Genomic DNA, 12,935 nt, shown 5'->3' on the forward strand with positions numbered 1-12,935 from the left:
ATTAAAATGGGCTGGTGCCGCGGCTCAGTAGGCTAATCCTCCGCCTTGCGGCGCCGGCACACCGGGTTCTAGTCCCGGTCGGGGCGCCGGATTCTGTCCCGGTTGCCCCTCTTCCAGGCCAGCTCTCTGCTGTGGCCAGGGAGTGCAGTGGAGGATGGCCCAGGTGCTTGGGCCCTGCACCCCATGGGAGACCAGGAGAAGCACCTGGCTCCTGGCTTCGGATCAGCGTAGTGCGCAAGCCACAGCGCGCCGGCCGCTGCAGTCATTGGAGGGTGAACCAACGGCAAAGGAAGACCTTTCTCTCTGTCTCTCTCTCTCTCTCACTGTCCACTCTGCCTGTCAAAAAAAATTTTAAATAAAAAAATTTAAAAAAAGAAATTAAAATGAGGAAATAGTCTGTTCTGAACATTATACAATATATTAAAATATCATATGGTATCCAATAAATGTGTATCATTTTATATATCAGTTAAAATATATGTGCATAGTATTTTTAAAAATTCAAAGTGATCTGGGAGCTGGTTTTGTGGTGTAGCGGGTTAAACTTCCACTTGTGATGTCAGCATCTACATGGGTGCTGCTCGTGTCCCAGCTGCTCCACTTCTGATCCAGCTCCCTGGCTTATAGACTGGGGAAGGAAGGTGATGCAAATTCTTGGGCCCCTGCCACCCACGTGGGAGATCTGGAAGCAGCTCTTGGCTTCAGCTATTGCAGCCATTTGAGGAGTGCACCAGTGAATGGAAGATCTACCTCTCCTTCTCTTTCTTTCTCTCTCTCTCTATACCTCTGGCCTTTCAAATAAGTACATCTTTTAAAAAGTGATCAAAAGAAAATGAAAAATATTGCCTATCAGGCCATTTCACTGAAATCAACCTTGTAAGTAAAACAAAGTTCGTGATGCAAAGTAGAATCAGATGTGATATCCAATTATATTTTTAAATAATGTATGAAATATTCAAAGTCTTTGGTTGAATACATTTCCATATTGTGGAAAAGAAAGTATGGGGTGTGTTTGTTGCAGATTGATTGCCACTTGGATGACCACAAACTACATAGTAGTGCCTGGGTATGAGCCCTGATTCTGCTCTTTATTCCAGCTTCCCTGGAAGGCATGTGAAATTATTCAGATACTTGGTTCCCTGTTACCACATGGGAGATTCCTATTGAGTTCCTTTGTTCATCTGGGCCCAGTTCTGGCTTTGGTGGGCAAGATATCTCCCTCTTTGCTTTCCTGTCCTCACCCCTCCTCTTCCCTCCTCTCTCTTTGCTTTGAAAATGTGTGTGTGTGTGTGTGTGTGTGTAGTTTACAAAAGGGGGGAAAAAAGCATTATTAAAATCACTAATGGTATACATTTACCTAAGGATAATTAATGAATGTATTTAATGGCCTGTCCATCCTTCCAAATCTCTAAAAGTAGCATCTAAATAATCACTACATTTTGCCATTCTATAAACATCCATACACATTTAAAGTATTTGAAGGACTGAGTAACTATTTCAAATAAATCAACAGTTAAACATAATGAAATAGTCAAAACTTTCCACAAGATTTAAAGCTCAATATATGCCCATCCATGCTTTAAAATCTAATTCAGTCTCAGGAGCATTATATTTTCCCCTGTTTTTCTATCTTATTTTGTCAAAAATATCAAGTGCATCTATAACTTACAAGTGATTTCAGTGACCCACAATAAAAGATTAAGGATTGAAATAATTGCTTATTTGTTAATGTTTTGGAGGCACGAGTGTTTTGTTCTTTTATTTATTTGTTTTGTAACTGGGGTTGCTAGTCCTAGAGAAAGAAAACTGATCATTTTCCTTTCTGAATTCTAACTTATCTCTTACATAACAGAGCTTAAAAAGACCTTAAGGTGACATTTTAACAGCAACCTCACAATAACTTAACTTTTTTATTTGTGTTCCTAATTAAAGATAGCAGAAAGGACTAGATAAAATTAAAGGGAATTACAAGGCATTTTTACATACATCTCTAGTTCCTTCTTCTAAGTTCAAATAATGAAAAAATACATTAACGGACATCTTCAAAGTACCTTCAATATACAATGAAAATGACCTATCAGTGAATTTTGTTTCATGAACATACAGTTTAAAATTCTCAAATATGTATAAAGTACATCTATACACACATGTCTCTTTCTTGTTGGGATGTTTATCAGTGATTGCATCCACTTGTCCTTGTTGGACTGCAAGCCTGAGCTTCACTATCCCTCCCTGTCAATCCATCCACCTCTGTATCTCTCTGCTCACCTGAGTTTCCTTTCAGTGTATCTGTCTGTATCCTTCTTCAGTCTGTTTTTAACCATCTGTCAGTATTCCTGTCCCATCTGTTGTTTTTGACCGTCACTGCCCCTCTATCAGTCTTTATCTTGTCCTCCTGCCTTCACATGTTTGCATATCTGTCAGGCTATATAGAGTGCTCTACAGATATATTTCTATTTGCCCATGTTTGTAGCTGTCTATCCATGACTGTTCATGTGTACATACTAACATTTTCCTTTAGTGTAGATTTACTGTACGCTTTTAAACATGTTAACTTTCTAGAGAGACGAAGGTATATAGCAATCTGTGCACACATATCTTCCTGTTGGTAAAATATGTGTATCTGTGTATATGTATTATGTCTCTCTCAAGTACCTGCCAACTCTATGCCTGCTTCTATATAATAATGACTAGAGTCCACACATGCACTTCAAGAATCAGCTTTTCATTCTATTTAGGATATGGTGACTTGGTCCTGGAGTAGATCCTATTGTATTCTATCTCTATGTTATATGACTCCTAGTAAGGAGTCCTTTGTGATCTAGCCCTGTGACTTCTGCTTGCTTAAATACTCTAATCCCTTCAGTTTCTTAGACTACTGTCCTGAAGGCGACTGTGAACATTTTAGCTGCAGTCATAATCCCACCCAGTTATACACACTATCAAACTTTATTTCCACAACTCCAACTCTGTGACTTATGTGCGTTAAGACAAAAATTTGAAGATAGCCTGAAGGGATAACAAAATAAGAATAGGAATTGAAACTAATGCTAAATTCAACTGTTTTCGGAATCAAAGGAGAAAGTACAACTTAAATATTTAGAAAATTACTTTTAGGGAGATTTCTCAGTTTCTAGCTTTGTTCTCAAGCTCAAGTCCACTCCCTTGCTCAGTGACAACTCTTGAGGATTTTACACTATTCAATATATTGCAAAACTAATCATTCCTATGTAGAAATTACACCTATTTTCATGAATATTTCCATTTTTGAGAATCCTGACTCCATAAGGATCACCCAAAACAGGAAAAAAAAATCTGTGGTGGACTATTTCTAAATCTTGAATTATTCTATGAGGAATAATACTGTGTGAAAGCAGAACAGCTGCAAGATGACTACAGTGAGATTTAATCTCTAAATCCTTTGCATTTCAGGATTTATTTGTTATTGTTATGAAAAGATGTTTCTCCATATTCTTCCTATAGACTAATGATCTGCTTTTCAAATCTCTTGTGGGTAATCCTTGGAAAAAATATAAATACACATGACACTCACAGATGCTCACATAAACATCCTCACACATTTGTATACTTTTTCACAATTGGAAATAAAATAATCTTTGGAGCTAGTAAAGATAAATTCATATTAAATAAAAATAATTCCAAAAAACATTATGCATACAGTTATCACATGCCCAAGGGAATATAGAAAAAAACATTTTACCTTGGTTTTGTTTTACTCTGTCCAGGAACCTACTAGAGGCTACAGTAATAGGGTTCCTTACAACAATTTCCTTCAAAACAATTGTACTATATTAAGGTTCTACATATGTGGAAGCATATTCAAGTATTTTAATTATATAATAGAAATTATAATTAAAAGCTGGGACTATTAATGCTGCTTATTCACATTGCTTGATTTTGGCAAGTGATTGACATCACTGCACTTTATAATTATTATATTTCATATATTAGATATGAGCTTTAGACAATATCCACAGGGATTGTATCACGCAAATGAGGTGAGAGGATAATAATTTGTGAAGTAGGTCAACTGCACTTACATTGCATGGGGGTACTGGCCTACTTTTCAAAGATGTTCTACCAAATTCAAATTTGGCTAGAAAAATGACTCACTTCCACAAAAATACTAAATGCACATCAGATGCATCAATGAGCTTAAAAAGGATAACCCAGGAATTCACACAACATCATATGCTTCTTAGAATTAAAGCAGAATTGCCACCTGGCAAAGTTTTTACTCACACAGGTCCTTCTGCAAAAACATTCAAATCTATTCCCTGTTGATGTCATTAAAATGACCATCTATAATTACTTGTAAGCTTTGGTTTATTCATTATTTCTCCATTTAACATAAAAAATTTAAGTTTTTTTTTATTTGAAAGGCAGAGTGACAAAAAGGGACACACACACACACACACACACACCAGAAAGAGATAGAGAGACAGATATCAATTTTCTATCCATTGTTTCACTCCTCGAATGACCATAATGGCCAGGCTTGGGCCAGGATAAAGCCAAGAGTCCAAAACTCCATACTGGTGTCTCACATGGGTGGCAGGGTTCCAAGAAACAGAGCCATCTTCTGCTGCTTTCCTAGATGCATAAGCAGGGAACTGGAATGGAAGCAGAGGAGCTGGAACTCTAACTGGCACTTCAACAACGGATGCAGGTGTCCCAAATGACACAACTCCAGTCCCAACATGAGTTATTAAAGATGTTAACACCTACATAAAAATTAAATATGGTTCCTAAAATTTCAAATTTATTTTACTTTGTTCTTTTAGGTTTTCTATGATATATTTAACTTATTCATCCATACTCAGTTGTATATTCTGAAGAAAAATAGAAGATCTAAAAAGAGAAATCATATCATCTATAAGAACAGAATATTATACCTACCAAATTTATAAAACATGTATACTTAAAATAGTACCATGTCATTTTCCTTCGCTTTTACCTAAATTTCTATGTGATATGTATTCTTCCACATTTGCACAGCTCTTCTTCTAGTAAACATGAAGCCCTGCCATAGTTTGAGTGTCATTACATTATCATGGTCAAGTGCCAAATGCTGGACCCATACCTTGGCTAAGCATCTAAACCACTATGCTTTATTTCTCTATGCCTTATTTACTTGTTGATATGATTAATATAAAAAAAAACATGGTAAGTTCTTCAAATAGTCATTAATCCATGAAGTGTATACAATAAGAGCAAACTTTTTCTTTCTTTTTTTTTTTTTTTTTTTTTTTTTTTTTGACAGGCAGAGTGGACAGTGAGAGAGAGACAGAGAGAAAGGTTTTCCTTTTCCTGTTGGTTCACCCCCCGATGGCCGCTGCGGCAAACTGCGCTGATCCGAAGACAGGAGCCAGGTGCTTCTCCTGGTCTCCCATGCAGGTGCAGGGCCCAAGCACTTGGGTCATCCTCCACTGCACTCCTGGGCCACAGCAGAGAGCTGGCCTGGAAGAGGGGCAACCGGGACAGAATCCGGTGCCCCGACCGGGACTAGAACCCGGTGTGCCCGCACCGTAGGTGGAGGATTAGCCTAGTGAGCTGCAGCACCGGCCAAGAGCAAACTTCTATTATGATTGTTTTCAGATGCCAATTTAACATTTAAAATTGTTAAGTGTATGTTAAGAGTGAAGTCAAATACCATAATCAGTATTCAAGTCTAATTCAGCAACATGATAGAGTGTGATTGAGAAACAAATCAAGTTAAATCTTTTAGGATATAAGGCAGTCTTGACATTCTTCAGAGTATAGCATCTTGTTTCATAAAACAGAAATTAAGGAGTTTTTTAGCAAAACTTTAGAATATTTTGGAAAACTTTTTGTGTTTTAGAGCAAAGATTAGCAAACTCTGCTCTTCAGCCAAATCTTGAATGGTTTTGTGTGTTTAAAGGGTAAATAAGAATGGTTTTCACATTGTTAAATACAGAAAGGAAGGGAGACTAACGGACAGAGACAGGAGAGGCCTGAAATGTTGGCTCTATTACACACTTAGGCTGGCATTATAAAGTATCACAAACATGACTGAAATAACAGAAATGTACTTTCTCACACTTTTCGAGATTAGAAGTCTGAAATCAAGATGACAACAGGGTTGTTTTCTTCTGGCTCCTCTTTTCTTGACCTGAAGATGGCCGTCTTCTGTTTTTATGTCGTCTTCCCTGTGTGTACTTTTGCATGTGTGTCCAAATTCCCCCTTCATATAAAGTCACTGGTGGTATTGGATTAGGGCTGACTCTAATGACTTTGTAGTAATATAATTGCTTCTTTAAGGATCCTATATTCAAATAAAATCCCATTCTGAAGTCTTGGGATTTGAGGCTTTAACTTACAGACTTTGTGGGGAACATAATCCAGGCAATAACTTACACTATCTGGTATTCTACAGAAAACAGTTACCGGTACCTGATACAGAAGACCCAGGAGGAGATCCCTGACAAGCAAGCTGGTGTTTGCTTTGTACCTTCCTTCCTATTTGTTCACTAGTTTACACACAAATGGAAAGAATTGTTCTGTTGAGAAATCTGCTTTCCCATTAAGAACTTGTTTGGCTTATTTCATTTAGCTCAGTCCATTCATCTTGTCTCAAATGACAGAATTTCCATCCTTTGAAAAACTGAATTCCATGAGTATATTACCATATTTTCTTTAACCATTTATCAAATAATGGACATGTGGTTTACTTCCAGATCTTAAAAAAAAATTCCAAATAAAAGGTAAAACAAAAAGAAAAGATTTTGCTGAAGAGATAACACCCTAAGACACTGAGAGCCTAACAAGCTGTTAAACTATTTGGATTAAAGAGGCAGGGCTTAATGGATGAAAATATCTACTTGGAGTTTACCAGACGGAGATATTAGGTAACCACAAAGTTGAGACCTAAAAGAAGTCTGAAAATCAAACTGAGTAACAGCAAATTCAATATGAAAGTTGGGCTGCTGTGGTACCATGAGAGAAACAATCATAACCGTCATAATTTTCAGCACTTATATATAAAGTTCTGTAATAATATTTTGCTACATTTTGTCCTTTTTTACATATAAATGTTATTATGATCTACTGCCCCCTTTACAACACTTTCATGAAGATTAGGAAACTGAGTTGATATTAGACCATAGGTTATAATCTTAAACACTGGGTCAAAATAACAAAAGTTGAAAATCAAAAATAAAGTTAGATGCCTAAATCAATCCCTTAATTGGTGAGTAGTTAGGTATTGTAGGTTTAAGACAGAATTGGCACTGAAAAGAGACATGCATTAAAAGAAAAAACAAAAACACACTAGAATAGTTTGTCAGCAAAGCCTGTCAGTAGACCCTGCTTTTTGGTCCACATATTTTTTTTTTTTTAATATTTGTTTGAAAGGCAGAGCCAGAGAGAGGCAGAGACAGAAAGAGATCTTCCATCCACTGGTTCAATCTACAAAAGGCAGCAGACCAGATGTCTGAAAATGAATCCTGCTCTCCCATGTGAATGGCAGGGGCTTGGGTTATCCTCCACTGCTTTACCAGGCACGTTACCAACAAGCTGGATCGGAAGTGGACAGCTATCACTCACCAGCACCCATACGGGATGCTGCTGGCATTGTGTAGATGGCAGCTTAATTTGCTGCACCATGACATTAGCCCCAAGAAACAACTTGTTTTAAGAGTGAATTACACTGGCCAGCGCCACAGCTCAATAGGCTAATCCTCCTCCTTGTGGTGCCAGCACACCAGGTTCTAGACACGGTCGGGGCACCGGATTCTGTCCCGGTTGCCCCTCTTCCAGGCCAGCTCTCTGCTGTGGCCCGGGAGTGCAGTGGAGGATGGCCCAAGTGCTTGGGTCCTGCACCCCATGGGAGACCACGAGAAGCACCTGGCTCCTGTCTTTGGATCAGCGCAGTGCGCCGGCCGCAGCAGCCACTGGGGGGTGAACCAACAGGAAAAGGAAGACCTTTCTCTCTGTCTCTCTCTCTCACTGTCCATTCTGCCTGTCAAAAAAAAAAAAAAAAAAAAGAGTGAATTACACTAAAATACTTAGCATATTAGGGCTAACATAAAAATGTGGACATAAGGGGCTGGCATTGTGATGCAGTGGGTTAAGGTGCTACTTGATAACCTGTATCAGAGTTCCAGTTAGAGCCCAAGTACTTGGACCCCTGCCACCCATGTGAGAGACCCAGATGGAACTCTTGGTTCCTGGCTTAGGACTTGCTCAGCCCTGGCCATTGTGGCCATTTAGGGAGTGAACCAGTGAATGGAAGATCTCTCTCTCTCTCCATGTAACTCTGCTTTCAAACAATAAATCTTAAAAGAAAATAACTGGTTCCCTTTCATGCAAAATTCCAATATAGAGAAATTTAAGAGACATATATTTTGTTGAATTTATCTCCATAGAAGTCAAAATATTAAGGAAATTTCTAAGTAGTTATTAACATAAAATATATCTGAGAAATTCTGAATTTTTCAATAATCCTGAGACTCAATAAACCTGTTTCTAGTTTGGATATTATTTTTGTGAAGATTCAAATTCACAGTTAAGGTCAACATCTGGCTGAATTTAACATCCACATTTGACAGTTTCACTCTCATTAAAAAATGTCTGGCCGTTTTTCAAAGCAGAAGCTGTCTTTCATTTTAATAAAAGTTTCATATATTTGTTTTATTCCTTGGGGGGTAGATTTGTATGCTTGAACTACTCTGAGCTAGTAGAATTTGAGGCTATTTCACTAGACAAGTCATTGCAGCAAAATAAAATGCAAATGAAAGGGGCAAAGGGCACAGGATAAAGATCAAGAGGATTTATTGTCTCCTGCTTTTTTTTCATATCCTTTGGGAGAATGGAAAAGTAGGAATGAAATATAGTTCTGTCTGCTTTCCCTGGTAAATTATGGTTGATGATATATCCATTTAACAGCCATATAAATATGACAACTGATTTTCCAAAAGTCAGTTTCCAATTTTATCTGTGCAAGGGTAATGTGTTAGTGTCAAGTAATAACATGTTCAACATTTTGAGTACTTAAACTGCTAAACATATCTACAGTACACATTTACACATATAAACAAATAGACATGTGCACGCATCACTGAAATGGAGTCAAAGTAATTTCAATGAAACAGCCTTATATGAAATTCTAAGACAAAACACACTTAAAAAAATAAATGCTGTTTATTGAGCATATGCTGTACATAAACTATGTGTTACTTAATGTATGTGATCTCTATTACCCACAAGATAAATACAACCATGATCCTCATACAGATGATGGGCCACAAGTATATAGAGATAATTCACTTGAACTTTTTTTTTTTTTTTTTTTTTGACAGGCAGAGTAGACAGTGAGAGAGACAAAGATCTTCCTTTTCCGTTGATTCACCCTCCAATGGCCACCGCGGCCGGTGCGCTGTGGCCGGCACACCATGCCAATCCGAAGGCAGGAGCCAGGTGCTTATCCTGGTCTCCCATGGTCTCCCAAGCACTTGGGCCGTCCTCCACTGCACTCCAGGGCCACAGCAGAGAGCTGGCCTGGAAGAGGGGCAACCAGGAAAGAATCCGGCGCCCCAACCGGGACTAGAACCCGGTGTGCCGGCGCCGCAAGGTGGAGGATTAGCCTAGTGAGCCGCAGCGGTGGCCCTTGAACTTTCTTAATATGTTTGAACCAGGTTTGTCTTACCTCAGTACAATGTGCTATCTACTATGACACTTCCTATATGCCATGGGGTTCAGCGAGAATTGGAAAGCAAGTGGATCATTAGTCGGGATCCTCAAATGTATATATATTTCATTGGCTAAATATGAGACATTTTTCTATCCTACATGAATCTAAGTAGCCATTTAAGAGCCAGGCTTAATTCTCTTTTGTGTGTACCAATTAGAGAAACTGAAATATTAATGAACTGGCTGATTTAAGAGAATGCCATTACACATTTTCTTCCTACATGTTTCTTGGAAGAAACCAACATATCAGGGATACTCAAATAAATGTTATTTAACAGCAACCAATAAAATGAAATTATGGTAGTATATTTTGCAATGAACTCACTATAAGATGAAGTAAAATGAGTTTTAGTACTGAGCAGATTTCAAAAGCTGGGTAAGTGAATGAACCCAATGGGGAGGCAAGAGAGGCTAACATGATCGCAGAATAAAAGGTGAATGAGCAATCTCAGCAACAAAACTTTTTATTGCAATTTGACAACAAAAACTGCACCTCTTTCCATTTTTGTTTTGTTCATCTAATATTCAAGATGTAAGTTAAAGGATCTATTGTTAAGCTGCTGTCATTTTCTTCTTCATGCCCTAACACAAGTGACTATATTTCATTAGCCATTGGTATCATCATATTTTCAAATAAAATATAATCTGTTCCCTGAAATCATTCCTCTTTTTTTTTTAACACCTTTATGCTTTCTTTCATGTTTACTCTGAGGTTTCCAGAAGAGGCAGTTGTAATTTCAAACAGCCACAAAGAAAACAAACAAAAAACCAGGATGTTAAATCACTTCATCCTCTGACATTCAGGGAAGCCCTTGAATTATAAAACTGCGAGACACCCAGGAGCACACGCAGTTTCAGAGAGTACTTCTGTAGGTCTAAATTGGAGCTGGAAGTGATTGGGGGAGAAACCAGGCTAGGAGCAATCGCACTTTCTTTCCCCCCTCTAAGTGAGTGGAGGGAAAACGTTCCACGAAGGAGAGAAAACGCTTGCCAAATGGAGGAATCCATGGGGAAACCTTAATATAAGCCCTTGCTCCTCAATCCCTGTAAGGTTCGTGGAAAAAGAAGCACTTAAAAGTATTCTTTGAGGATTCTGTTCTCTTTCCTCTTTTCCATTTTTTTTTTTTTTTGGCCTTTTACAATCCCTCTGAGGATAAGAGAAAATGCACTTAAAGTTACTATTTGGGTGACTCAATCCTTCTTCTCTATCTCCTTTATTCTTCTAATAGTCTCTCAGATGCTCAAAAGAAATTAGAACACATCTAACAAGTGCTCTCGTGAAGCTCAGCCACCATTTCCTCTCCCGAGCCTGTGATTAACCCACTGATGGGTGCCCAGACTCCACGTTCCAGTCCAAATACAGCAGCAGGTGCACTTTGATCCAGGTCAAATATACCTGTTTATCCCTTTAAAGAGTCATTTTTAACAAAGAAAAATCATGGGGTGGGTTTCCCTGAGCCTATTCATGCAATAAAACACTTCAGTGCATCAACAGCCCTGAGACCATATTTAAAACATATTTTCACTTTTACAAACTCCTTGTGATTACAATTTGCTGGCTTTGTATCCTATGCCTGCATTCACTCTGAGACAGAACACCATGCTCTCATATACACACATATCTTTAACTTTCAGGAAGCAGACACAGAACTCAGCCCTTTCTGTTCTAATAAATCAAAGGCATAATTAAACTCAATTTCAGTTTTGTGTAGGGCTTTCTTCCTTTTCATTGGTTCAGTTAATATTCGGAACTTTGCCAGCTTTTAACATTTACTTTGGTAAATGATTCTAGAAGGTATTAAATTTTTTACTTAACAAAGTTCAGTAATACATTTTCATAGTATATTTAAAATGATAGCAGTAAACAAGTCAAATTCTTTCAGGTTCAAAAATAAAGATCTGTAAAGTAAAACAAAATATAGCAATATAATATTCTCAGGAACACTTCTGGAGTTTCTCCAAATTATATACTTCGCCATTCATATGTTTGTACATTATAAGCATCAATAATATCAAAATTGATAACAGCATTTAATGTAAAGTTTCTATTTGAGAAATATGGTCAGAATATTATGAGTATTTTAAAAGATTCAAATACATCTATATCTATATATATATATATACATGCTTCAGTGAGTTTTCAAAGTATGATTTCCCTTCATTATATGTTACAGCTGCAAAAGGAAAAGCCTCAAGAGAATTAATATGAACTTATGATAATGCAGCCTGCAGCACGGTCTTGTTTGGGTTTTGCTCGTTTTTTTGCTGACAATGCAATTCAAACTGTATCCTACTAATCTTTAGTAAAGGAATTTGATTATTTCACCTATTAACATGCAGCATTTAAGTGTCATTCTTCAGCCAATACCGACTACTTCACAGCTTTTTTTTTCCAGGTCTGGATCCCTGGCTCATTAGATTATAACCTGATAAATAGGAGAAGGTAATGAATTGAGAAAATAACTACGTACCTTCAGAGAAAACCTGCCCGATAACAATAATCCATTAGAAAACTGGCAATATCCTCTGATCTATTGCCCGCAAAGCTATGACTTGATGGAGAGTTTCATTCCCTGGGCTCAGTTCTCCAGAAGAAAATCAGCACAATTTAAATATTTCTTGGAATGTGACAGCTCTCTAGATCCCGGGTTGCATTCTGTCCCCTAGGGATGGCAATCTGGTGTTCCTGTGTGCACAGAGCAGTGAAGATGAATTGAAAACGCTTGAGATAAATTAGGAATGGCTAAGTTAAAATTGTCTCTGCTCCAGACTCTCTCATCTGCAGTCTGCAAGCCTGTTTTTCTGTGAAAAAGCTAGATGGCAGGCTGCCTCAGTAAGTTCTTCTTAAGCGACAGAGAGCATTTTCAATGAAGAAAAATTCTCCCATTATCTAAGCTAATGTGACTGCTGCTAAATCTAGTTTTTAAAGTGTCTACTGGCATGAAATTTATTTTCACCATTGCTTCTTCCAAACTACAGTCTCAAATTCATACTATCAGGCTATATACAGTTCTATCTAAGACAAACATTCAAAGTTTTCAGTTAACAAATCCTATTCCTTTTCACAGTCTTAATGATCACTTATATATAGAAAATTTCCTCTTTGGATCTGAAAGACATTTTATTGTAGTTTGTAATTTGCCGAAGGTTTTTATTTTTAACACGCAGTATCTCAGTATGAATATTTTATTTTATTAACAATT

The 12,935-nt window shown here is 37.6% G+C and overlaps 1 protein-coding gene across 6 annotated transcripts in view; it reads right to left on the reverse strand.

Annotated features, from left to right (window-relative positions):
* Nucleotides 1-12,523, reverse strand: part of MGAT4C (MGAT4 family member C) — a 798,266-nt gene extending 785,743 nt beyond the window's left edge. For all 6 annotated transcript variants that reach the window (XR_016216228.1, XM_070052672.2, XM_051845736.3 and 3 more), the window contains exon 1: nucleotides 12,204-12,523. The gene's annotated coding sequence lies outside the window, so the exon portion shown is untranslated. The remainder of the gene's footprint in view (nucleotides 1-12,203) is intronic.
* Nucleotides 12,524-12,935: the final 412 nt, after the last annotated feature.

The sequence above is a fragment of the Oryctolagus cuniculus genome, chromosome 11 (genome assembly GCF_051225735.1).
Source record: "Oryctolagus cuniculus isolate XC-2025 breed Fujian yellow rabbit chromosome 11, ASM5122573v1, whole genome shotgun sequence".
Classification (NCBI taxonomy): Eukaryota; Metazoa; Chordata; class Mammalia; order Lagomorpha; family Leporidae; genus Oryctolagus; species Oryctolagus cuniculus.